Source organism: Pelodiscus sinensis, chromosome 6 (assembly GCF_052426305.1).
Source record: "Pelodiscus sinensis isolate ZL-2025 chromosome 6, ASM5242630v1, whole genome shotgun sequence".
Classification (NCBI taxonomy): domain Eukaryota; kingdom Metazoa; phylum Chordata; order Testudines; family Trionychidae; genus Pelodiscus; species Pelodiscus sinensis.
Genome location: NC_143057.1, coordinates 111,009,540 through 111,020,843, shown reverse-complemented (window position 1 = coordinate 111,020,843; position 11,304 = coordinate 111,009,540). Strand labels below are relative to the sequence as shown.

General features: G+C 44.3%; 1 long non-coding RNA gene across 5 annotated transcripts in view; it reads right to left on the bottom strand.

Moving 5' to 3' along the window:
• Positions 1–11,304, bottom strand: part of LOC149524204 (uncharacterized) — a 60,155-nt gene that overhangs the window by 43,092 nt on the left and 5,759 nt on the right. The window lies entirely within an intron of this gene.

Below are 11,304 nucleotides of genomic sequence, written 5' to 3'. Positions count from 1 at the left end.
CCGCTCCCCGGCACACATCTCCCTACCCCTAACTCATGAACCATTGTTAAACTTTTTTAGTATCAGATACAAGGTTCAAAGTGAGCCCTTTTGTTTTTATATTGTTAAACTTTCAAAAGTGTACTTCTAAACTTTATTTTATGATTCAACATATCTACAGCAAGTATATATTTTAAACCCTGCATCTGTGAACAGTCTTTACAGATCTTCTTCCCACTGTAGCTATTAAAATATAGGTTTTCAATCATGATACAGAAATGTGAACATTAAATGCAGTTAAGTGTGTTGCTTTTCTCTCATATATTACCAAGTTCCGAAATATCTCTAAAAGAAAGCACAATAACAAACTACTGTATGTACTTTCAATAGAGTATGGTAATTTAACTTAGAACTTGGATTAAAAAGAGAGATATGTTAATCTAACAACCAATCCTATATTAATGTTGTATAGCTCATCTTTTGTACCAGGTGCCACAATTCAAATTCAAAACACAGCAATACTAAACTAAATTTTTGGCCACTATCAGTAGCTTACATGCTGTGCATTACAATTGCCCAACAAGAAATTCAGGACGTTTGGGCAGGGCTGTTTTCTTGTTCTGTTTGTACTGTGCTCAGTGCTTTGGGATTCTAATATGTGACTACAGATGTAAGTGGTTAACCGATAGGCATAATCTTACCAGAAGCCATCTTACCAGCACCTGGAGCGCATGAGGCTGGTAGTGTTTAACCATGTAACTGACGGTTTTTAATTGGTTACACCAGGCGTGCGGAACAGCTTGCCTAGATACAGCCTCTGAGGCTCCAGGCTCCCTTCCCAGCATTGGGGAGCCCATACTGGCACTCCAGTCCCCTCGCCATCCACTGTTGGGGCTAGAGCACACAAAATCTATTAGCCTCCCTTCTCTCCCCTCCCTCTCTCCCAGCTCTGATGTGCAAGGAGAATATGGGGAGTGTCTTTCTTCTCAGTCAGAGGCCACATCAGTGAGGATTTGGGATTTTAGTTGTTTTATTTTTTAATTTCTTTGCTTCTCACTTGTGTGTGGCCCCTGAGTTTTTTGTGGGTCGGCAGCTCTCGACGCAAAAAAGGTTCCCCACCTCTCGGTTACACAGTTACTATTTTTAATTGTTTTTTACGTCCCTATACGTGACAAGGACTTCTAGGTGCTCCAGTAATATAAAGAGATATCAGACTCTTGGTTCAAATAAGTCACACTTCTGACTCAGCAGAAGACTTTGGAAATCATGTATCTTCCACAACTGTCAGAATCCCTGTCCCCCAGTAAATGAAAGGGAAATGATTACGTGCTAAGAAAGGGGTGGGAATCTCCAGTCCCCTGTTTAATTTGATGATGCCTGCTGCAAGTCTCTGTGCTGTGGGCCAGAAGCTCTGAGCCTCAGCAATGCTTGAGAGGAGTTTTGGGTTTTTATGCTGCTAGTGAGGTGTGTGTTTGCATTTTTACTTGTGTGAGATCCCCAATTGATTTTTTTTCTTGTGTGTCATTGATTGACTTCTGACTTGCTCCCGCCCCCCCCCCCCAAAAAAAGGTTCCCCTCCCCTGGACATAAATTAATATTTTACTTTATTTAAAATGGAATATGATAAAGGTGAGAGAGTTAAAATGCTTAATCTGTTTAATAATTTCAATAAAACCATTCTCCCTAGCTGCTACACTAACAAAATGGTGTAGGCTTAATTATATCATTAACTGAGTTTCCATTAGCAACTGGTGATCTGCAGAAAGATTTACATTGAGCCAAGTGGTAGATGGGCCAAAAAGTTTGAGAACCATTGACCTGCATTCCTGCAACCGATCAGATGAGTGCCTCCATTTGCAAGTTCTCATCTACTGTCGCCTTGGGAAGGTGAGAGAGGGCTGAATTGAGGCAACAGTTTTGTAACTGCTGGGAATGGAATTCTATCCTCTGAAATGGTCTGCAAGCTCTTTCCTCCTTTCCCCCCATCTTTAACTTCTCCTTCTGTTACCTTCTCCTGTTGGATGATAGGGTTAAAATTCAAAGATTCAAAATGATCTGGACAAACTGGAGCAATGGTTTGAGGTAAACAGGATGAAGTTTAATAAGGACAAATGCAAAGTACTCCACTTAGGAAGAAACAATCAGTGTCTCACATACAGAATGGGAAGCGACTGTCTAAGAAGGAGTACTGCAGAAAGGGATGTAGGGGTCAAGAGTAGGACAAAAGCTAAATATGAGTAGGGTTGCCAGATGGCTTCAACAAAAATACCGGACACACTTTCCATTACATCACAATCTACATTGCATCTTATTTAGAAAATACCGGACATTTATATTTTCTCAATTTGTTTCCTGAACAGAAAGCTCAAATACTGGACTGTCCAGTTCAAAACCGGACACCTGGCAACCCTAAATGAGTCAACAGTGTGACTGTTGCAAAAAAAGCAAACATGATTCTGGGATGCATTAACAAGAGTGTTGTGAGCAAGACACAAGAAGTAATTCTTCCACTTTACTCTGTGCTGATTAGGCCTCAGCTGGAGTATTGTGTCCAGTTCTGGGCACCACGTTTCAAGAAAGATGTGGAAAAATTTGAGACTGTCCAGAAAAGAGCAACAAAAATGATTAAAGGTCTAGAAAACATGACCTATGAGGAAAGACTGGAAAAAAATGTGGTTTGTTTAGTTTGGAAAGAAAAAGACTGAGAAGGGATATGATAGTACTTTTCAAGTAAAGAAAAGGATGTTATAAGGAGGAGGGAGAAAAATTGTTCTCCTTGGCTTCTGATGATAGGGCAAGAAGCAATGGGCTTAAATTGCAACAAGGGAGGTTTAGGCTGGAAATTAGGAAAAACTTCCTGTGAGGGTGATTAAACACTGGAATAAATTGCTTAGGGTGGCTGTGGAGTCTCCAATACTGGAGATATTTAAGAGCAGGTTGGACAGACATCTATCAGGTATGATCTAGACCAGAGCTGGGCAAAAGGCTGTCATCAGGCCGGATCTGGCTCACAGCAGCTCATGACTCTACCTCTAATGCATTGCCTGTGAGCTGCTGGGGAGGTGCAAGCCCTTTCAAGTGCTGCTATTTAAAGGGCTTCTGCTTTCTAGGTGGCTGCTACCACATTGCCTGGCAGCCACACAGCTGGCACAAGCCCTTTAAATAGTAACAATGAAAAGGGCTTGTGTAACCCACACCTAGTGTGTTCATTGTCCCATGCAGTGGCATTTAGACCACAGCAACAGATAAGAACTAGATATCTCTACAGCATGGGCTGAGAGCTAGTTGGTTTTTAGTTCAAAGGGTAGAGGCTCCTATACTAAGCTCCAGAGGTCCCAGGTTCAAATCACCTGGTGACGGTTACACTTATGCTTGCTGGGTGGCTGCCTGGTCACGTGGTAGCAGTCACCCAACAGGCGCAAGTAGAGTCAGTAGCAGCAATTAAAAGAGCTGCTGGCCCATAGCTGCCCTGCAAATCCCCCTTCCCTCCCCTCCCCCAGCCAATCAAGACCTGGGGACAGGTGCGTGCGAAGTCTCCTCGCCCACCAGGCTTTCAGAGCCCCAGAGGGAACTGCTGGTTGTTCAAAACAGCTGGTGGTTCTCTCTAGGTGCTGCAACCCCTGGTGGGGTGAGGAGGGGGAGAAAGGGGAAGGAGCTAAGATTTAACGTGCTCCCCTACCCCCAGGCAAATCAGGGTTGGTGGGCAGTGAAGTCTCCTGGCTCAGCTCTTCTGCCTGAGGCCCCACCACTTCCAGCATGTCCTGTAACCACTTTAGAAATTCCTGAAGAGGCCCCTTAAAAAAAATTGTCCACCCCTGAAAGATGGTGTTTGGTCCTGCCATGAGGGCAGGGGACTGGACTTGATGACTTCTTGAGGTCCCTTCCTGTTCTAGTGTTCTATGATATCTTAATATGGAAAAACCATTCACTTCCTAGGCATGTGGGGAACAGAAGGGTTTGCATGAAGTTCTGTCATCAAGCATAAAATGCTGAACAAATTGCAAATGGTCAGAAATGTGCACTATTTTTGAAAGAAGCATCTGTTTAGAGCTGATGTCCCTGTAGTAGAATGTTAAATGTGACCAGTGGTAAACCTGCCATCCTGTCTTTATTTTATTGACCAACAAAAGGACAAGGGGGCAGCCTTTACTGGGAATCTGATGTTCAGAATGGAGATCATTCTAGGGACTGTACTGTGTAGATCTCTCTACAGACCTTGCCAGTTTCAGTTGTTAGCACTGAGGCCCAGGTCCATTAAAGTAGGTTAAACTCTAGACTTAGGCACCTAAGTTCCAATTTTTGGCATGAATGCCATTGACGAAACTGAGTCAGCAATTTTCCTACCTTGTTGGCATCTAAACTTATTTTTGAAGTAAGAGTTCCTTTTGCACCTAGGTCTGCCTCTGGGTATGCATACTGCTGCCTCGCTCTTTGTGCCCAGAGGCGTATTTCCCACCTAAAAATTAAGTGAAATACACTATCAGTGAAATGCCTATTTCACCTCGGGGGCCCAATCCCATAGGCATGCTCCAAGACCATTGCCCAGATCTGGTCCCATTCAAAATCTGGCTGAAGGAGGCACCCACACAAAGCAGTCACTGGGCCAGAGTGAAAGACTGTAACCTGGTACTTATGGCACCCAGCTGGTCCTCCTGCTCCAGTGATTTTATTCCCAGTGGCCCAGCATCAACAGGACAGAGAGCCCCATATATCCCATTGCTCAGGGGTTAGAGCACAGTTCGGAGAGCTATGAGTCCACCTACTCACAATTTCTCTCGACTCAAAAGTGGGAATTGGATCTGGGTTTCCCATGTCCAAGATGAGTGCTCTAACCACTTGGCTAAAACCAGACAAGCACAGCCTCAATCTCTTGCCACCTTCCACTTTACTCATTCTCACACTATTAAAGCACCTATGCCACATGACTCCCAAAGGGCTCTTGGCTGTGGCTCACAACAGAAAGAGGTACCCATCTCCATGGAAAGGGAGGGGCTTGGGCCACACCGCCACTAGTTTGCATGTGCCATTGGCTAGCTTAGGTGGCTCCCCGCAGCATGCTGATTTTTGTGGGATCATATTTTTAGGTGCCTATTTTTCCCCATTCAGCCCTAGCTCCAGCATTGTGGAGAGAAGCACTTGTCTGTAGTTTATTATAGAGAGCTAAAAATTAGGTGTTGCAATGCTGAGTGCTACAACATCCAAGTCCCTTTGTGGATCTAGACACTTAACATCCAATAAAAACTAACCATCCTTAAATTGTACTGCATTCCCTCTATAGTTACTTTAAAAAAATGTAAAGCTAATAGTGAAAGAAGCAAAGATATACACATATCAGATACCCTTGTGAATCAAGTGCAGAACTGGGAGTCAAGAGGGCTGGGTTGGATTCCTGGCTCTGCCAAAGGTTTACTAAATAACTTTGGCAAGTCATTTAACCTGTCAACCTCATCATCTTCACTTGTAAATTGGAGGTAAGAATCCCTTGCTGACTTTGATTATTAAGGACCAGTTCAGCAATGGTTGTATTGCACTTTAAGCTCCTTCGCTGGAAGGAACTATTTGTAAAAAATGTAGCCTAGGATGAACAAGTTCTTCAGGTGCCAATGTTGACTTTCCAAGAGCTGGATACTGGTGAAAGGACATCTGTATCTCTAACACATCATCTTAATTGGGTCTCCCTAGTGTCACAGCTGGGTCCTGGATGGTCAGACCTAGGAGTCAAAGTCCAAATTCGTGAGATAGGAATTGAGTGTTGGGTAGGTCAGGAGACAGCAGGCCTGGACAAAATACAGCCCACCACGCCACCGGATCTGGCCTGCGGAGCTGGCTGCTGGGCTCCCTTTCTGTTTCAAAACTGGAGGGAGCGAAGGAAGCTTTGGGAGCTGCCCCCTCCCTCAGCACAATCCCATTGGCCGGTTTCTGGCCAGCAACCAGCCAATGAGAGCTGCTTGTTAGAATAACAGGCATCCAATAAGAACCATGCCCCCTCTCCTTGGCTTAGTTATTCACTGAAGCACATGGCCAGGCAGGCTGGCTGGGAAACTTTTTAAGCTCTGTAGGAAAGCAGACTGGTTTGGCTGCTGGCTGGTAAGATTCCTGGCCATAGCCTACTTCTCGCATCCCAGCCGTTCCCTGCCCCAATCCTCTGCCCCCCAATTCAACATACCCAAGCCCTCTATTTCCCTCTTGCACCCATACCCCCTCCCAGTTCTGGCACCCCAATCTCCTGCCCCAGATCACAATCCCCACCTACCCTAGATCACATCCTAAACCCCTGCACTCCAGTCCCTTGCCCTAGGTCACAACTGCTTCCTTCACCCAAACTCCCTCTCAGACTTCAGTCTCCCTTCTGCACCCCAAACCTTTACCTCCAGCTCCCTTCTGCATTCAACCTCCATCCCAGACCCTCCATCTCCTCCATTAATATCATAGAAGGGTGCGGCCCTCTACCACTTTCCAAAACGTTGGAGTAGCCCCCTGTCAAAAATTATTGCCCATCCCTGGAATACAGGGAAGTCAGAAGCTGGAGGCAAACTGGGGGTCAGGCCCTTGGGTGAGATGCCAGGAGTCATGCCAAGTCAGGAGGCCAGGAAGTCAAGCCAGGGTGCACAGGAAGCACAAGGCACACAGTCCAGAGCAGGATGAAGCCCCATTGTTCAGACAGCTTCCTGTTCCGCCATCTGGCTTTTAAGAAGGGGTAGTAGGCCAGTGAGCTGCTCTGGTACTCTGCCAATAAGACCTCTTGGGCAGAGCCTCAAACTGGGGCTGGATTTCATAAGTCTCAGGTAAGCAATGATCGGCAGTCTGCTGATGGAGGGTTGGTATGTGGCTCATCCTAAAAATCCTTTAGAGCCAGGTTTGACAGCCGTGGGTCATAACACCCAGAGGAAGGATGTTGAGGACTTTCCAGTTAAGGCTCCATTTGTAAAGGTATTTAATCGCCTGTATTCCATGAAGTCACGGCAGTTAAGCATTTAGTTGTGTTTGAAGATCCCACTAGGCACCTATGTGCATATTTAGGCACTTAAAATCTGATTCCTATTCTCTCAAAGGCTGAGCCCCTATTACCTCAGCAATCCCTCCTATTCTGAGTTAGTTAATTCTATTGACACAGCTTTCTGACCTTCATACTCTGCATTAGTCCAAGAGTAAAGCTGCAGTACCATTCACATTCTTGAGCACTGCAGCCATGAAAGAGGTACCTCCGGCTATGCTATGGAAACTTGACAGGTTGAGCTACTGCTCCCACTGGTTCCTAGGCTGCACACGGAGCTCAAATGGAGAGAAACAACCCTTTGATTAGTCACTGATTAGTATCCCAAACCTTGGTTGGCAGCAGCCTTGTTCTCACACAATTTATTCTCTGATGCCTCTGCTTTTATTATCCAATTCTTCAGGTTGCCAGAAGAGTCTCACTAGCCTGAGTTTCTGGACTGGGTTTGAATCATCTGCTCAATGTTGTTTTAGTGCAAACCAAAAGATGTGTTAACTCGATAAGTGCGGCAAAGATTCCCCAGCAAACAAAATTTCAATACACCATTAGGAATTTTGGACTGAAACTCTGAAATGGCCTTAAATTTAAACAGTGAACTATGATACAGTCTATGCCTACTGTGTGATTTAATAGCTCATTAAAACATTTCAGAGGGTCATAACTTATTTGACACAATTGGTTTCACAGCACAGAAATCCAATTTGTTTCTGTGCTGCTTCAGACAAACTCCCAACCTACTGTTCCTCCTCCCAGGGTGAAAATGAAATAGGTTTTATACTGTGCAGTGTTCAAAATGAGACAAGGTTGGTGAGGTAATATCTTTTAGATAGTCGAGACAGGTCTGCAGTCAGCACTATAGGCTTATTTGGATTGTCAGACAGTATTTTGCCTTAAGGACTTGGCAATTAGAACTGTGCGCGTCAGGAGCTTTTTCTTAGGCTGTTATTTGAATTATGTGGTGTCACCATTTTCTGTATGTGGCAATTGGTAGGGAATAAAGTAGACTACACCTTTGTCTCTTTCATCTCCATTCTCTGAATACAGAACTAAAAACAAGGAGTGAAATGAGTCAAAGACTTTCCAACCTGTTTGCCTAAAGTTAGATGGCTAGAAATCCAGTTAGGCGCCTAAATAAGTGGCCTGATTTTTTTCAAATGTACTAAACATCCAGCAGTGCTAAATGAAGTGAGTGACTGGAAGCTGCTGGCTGTTAACTAGTTTTGAAAATCAAGGCCAGCTTGACAGAAGGAAATTAGGTCAGTATAACAATATCGCTCGGGTCATGAAAAATCCACAGTCTGAATGATGCATTTAAACTGATAACTCCCAGTGCAGGCAGTGGTAGGTTGATGGGAGAGTTCTTGCATCAACCTAGCTACCACTTCAGAGAAGTGGATTATTTAATCTCTCCCATCAGTTTAGATAGTGTTTTTATTGAAGCACTGCAGCATTTTGAGTGTAGACAAGCACCAAGGGATTTATTCAGGTGCTTTAAAGTGGATTTAGGGATCTAAAGCTATGCATGCACTACAGACCTTACAGGGGAACCGCTATGCTAGTGTAAAGTTACCCATGTAGCTGCATTCCTCCCAGTTGAATTAAAGCGCTCCCAGAGAGCCTCTCCTGTCAACACCGCACTTCCATACCAGCACTATCACTGGTGTAATTTATGTTGGACAGGAGAGTGCTTTCTCACATCGCTGACGGACACAAGTGATAGTATGCACTTCCGGTGAAATCTTGGTCCCGTTAAAGTCAGTGAATGTTGTGACAACCCTGAGCACGTCTACACCACGGAGTTATTTCAAAATAATAACTCCCGAAATAACAATTTCAAAATAGCAATATTCCTCTTCACAAGCAGAAGTCATTATTTTGAAATAACAAGCCCTTTATTTTGAAATAACAGGCTTGGTAGTGTGGACGCTCGCCTTCTATCAGAATAACTCCCCAGTGTAGACATGCTCCCTGAGATGGTCTACACTTAGAGCAGCATACAGAGTACAGGCACAAGACATGTAGGCTATGTCCACGCTTGTCACTGTGGTGTGTAGCTACGTGTTACACTGAAAAGCTTCAGCAGCAGCAAGGTTGCCGGACACTGTGCTGCTAAAATTAGCAGTGTAGACATGAAAGGCTCTGGTTGGGCATGTAGGGTACTATTCTGCATGCCTCACTATCTACGCTGCTATTTACACCCATGCTAGCTGGGTGTGCAGTGTCTGTACTCTACACTCTGCTGTAAGTGTAGATTTACCTTGAGTTCTAAGTGTAAGCAGGTAAGGAGTCTATAAAATCTCACTAGATTTGGAAAACCTATTTACATACACAGGCTTGGCAAAGTATTGGAGGGTTGGGAGCTACATTGTCCTGAGCCAGGATCCCATGGGATTCAAATATCCTCAAATTCTGGGGAAGTCCAATTTCATAGTGGCCCAGCCTCACCTCTTTTAGTAATTTTCTCTGACTTATGTCTGTACACGCAATTTAACTTCCCTACTTTGTATAATCAGCTAATCGAGTAGTCGATGGAATTTCCATCAACAACTTGATTAGTCGATAAGGGGGGAAACTGCAGAGCCACAGCAGGAGGGTTAGCTCCCAGCCCTGAGCGCTGACCCCTCTGCGCTTCTGCTTTTTAAGGCTCTTAATACATATAAAAAGCAGAGGTACGACGTCTGGTTCCAGGCGCAAGCAAGGAATCAGCTGATTCCCAGCTCACATCCAGTCCCAGCTAAGCCTCTTACTCCTCCCTCCCCTCCCTCCACGACAGGACTGGGGGGGAACCTGGAGCTTTTAAGCCAGCTCCCCCCACACTAGCTCCTATTTCCCGCCCCACCCCCGCCCCCTTGCTGCGCCTCTCTGGCTATGTCTACACTTCAGGAATTTTTTGGCAAAACAATGCGCAAATTGCAAACTGCAATTTGCGTATTTTTTTCCGCTTTTTGTCGGAAGAGGCTTTTCCGATATTTGGCCCATCTACACCGGGCCAAATGTTGGAAAAACCACCTCTTTCAGAAAATCCCTTATTCCTCATACGATGAGGAATACAGGAATGCTAAAAGAACATGTCTGCTTTTTTCAGAAACTGTTTAGAAAAAGAAGTGTTCTTTGGATGTGGTGTAGATATAGCCTCAGCTAGAGGCAGCAAGTGGGCGGGGGAGGGAGGAAGAAACTAGTTGAGTCACTACTCATCTGCTTATCAGGTAGTCGATTAATCACTTACATTCCTAATGCAAAGCAGTAACAGCAGGTCCAGTTAGTGCAGCAAAAGACCCTTCCCAGCCCCCAAGGGAAATACATTCCAGTCTTTATTAGCCTAAGGCAGTGATGATGTCTCCCAGACCCAGCATTTCATGAACAACCATCTCACTTCTTTAATCACAGAAGAATTTCTCAGGTAGCCAGCAGACACAATTCTAGCTGCATCTTGACGTTCCATTCACTTTGGCATCCTTGTGCAGTAATATGCAGACGGTTCAAGCGCTACACTTAAAACTAGAACAGGCCTTAGTATTTTAGAATGGGCCCTTGGAACTTCCAGCTGTAAACTACTCCAGTGGGATCACATTACTGTATGCAGGGCAGAGAGCTAAGGACTGTGGGGGAGGGTTAGCAAGCTGAACCAATAGCACACTGAACTAGCTTGCTCTGGATTCAAAGTCTGTATAAAGATGCAGAAGTAGGGGATCCAGCCCCTTGTGGAGTTCACTGGTTTTAGTATGGCTCTCTCTGTCAATGTCCTGCTACGATTTTCTATATCCAAAAAGACATCACAGCAGAAAGAGTCACATCTAATAATATTAGTTGCCATTTTCTTGGTCTAAATGAGTTTGGAGTTGAGTATCTATTCTCTCATCTTCTCTCCTCTTGAAATCAGTCCTACACAACTTCATTACAGTTCATTTGGTTTGGTAGATGAGAGTTCTCTTGAACTTGAGACAGCTGTTCATTCCTTTAACAGCAGTTAAAACAGCAATGAGAACGGTTGAATATCCTATACCATTTTTTTTGTGCTGCCTTGAATCAAACTAGTAATTGGAATCCTTATGCATCCAGAGTCCTAATGCTCAGTATGTAATGAGTGATTTCATTCCTTCTGCTCCAAACATTCAAAATTCTTGGTGAGCATCACTAAACTGTCTGCCCCAAAGCTCTTATTTTCTCATGGTCTTGTTAAATATCTTTATTGAATCATTCAGAATAAAGAACTGGGCTCTTTCATATTTAGTTTTTAATTAAATTGAAAAGCATCCAGGAAATCTTAATAAACAAAAAATAGGGAATGTGACAACAGATGCCAACGTAAAAACCACAGCCAAAAAAAAAAA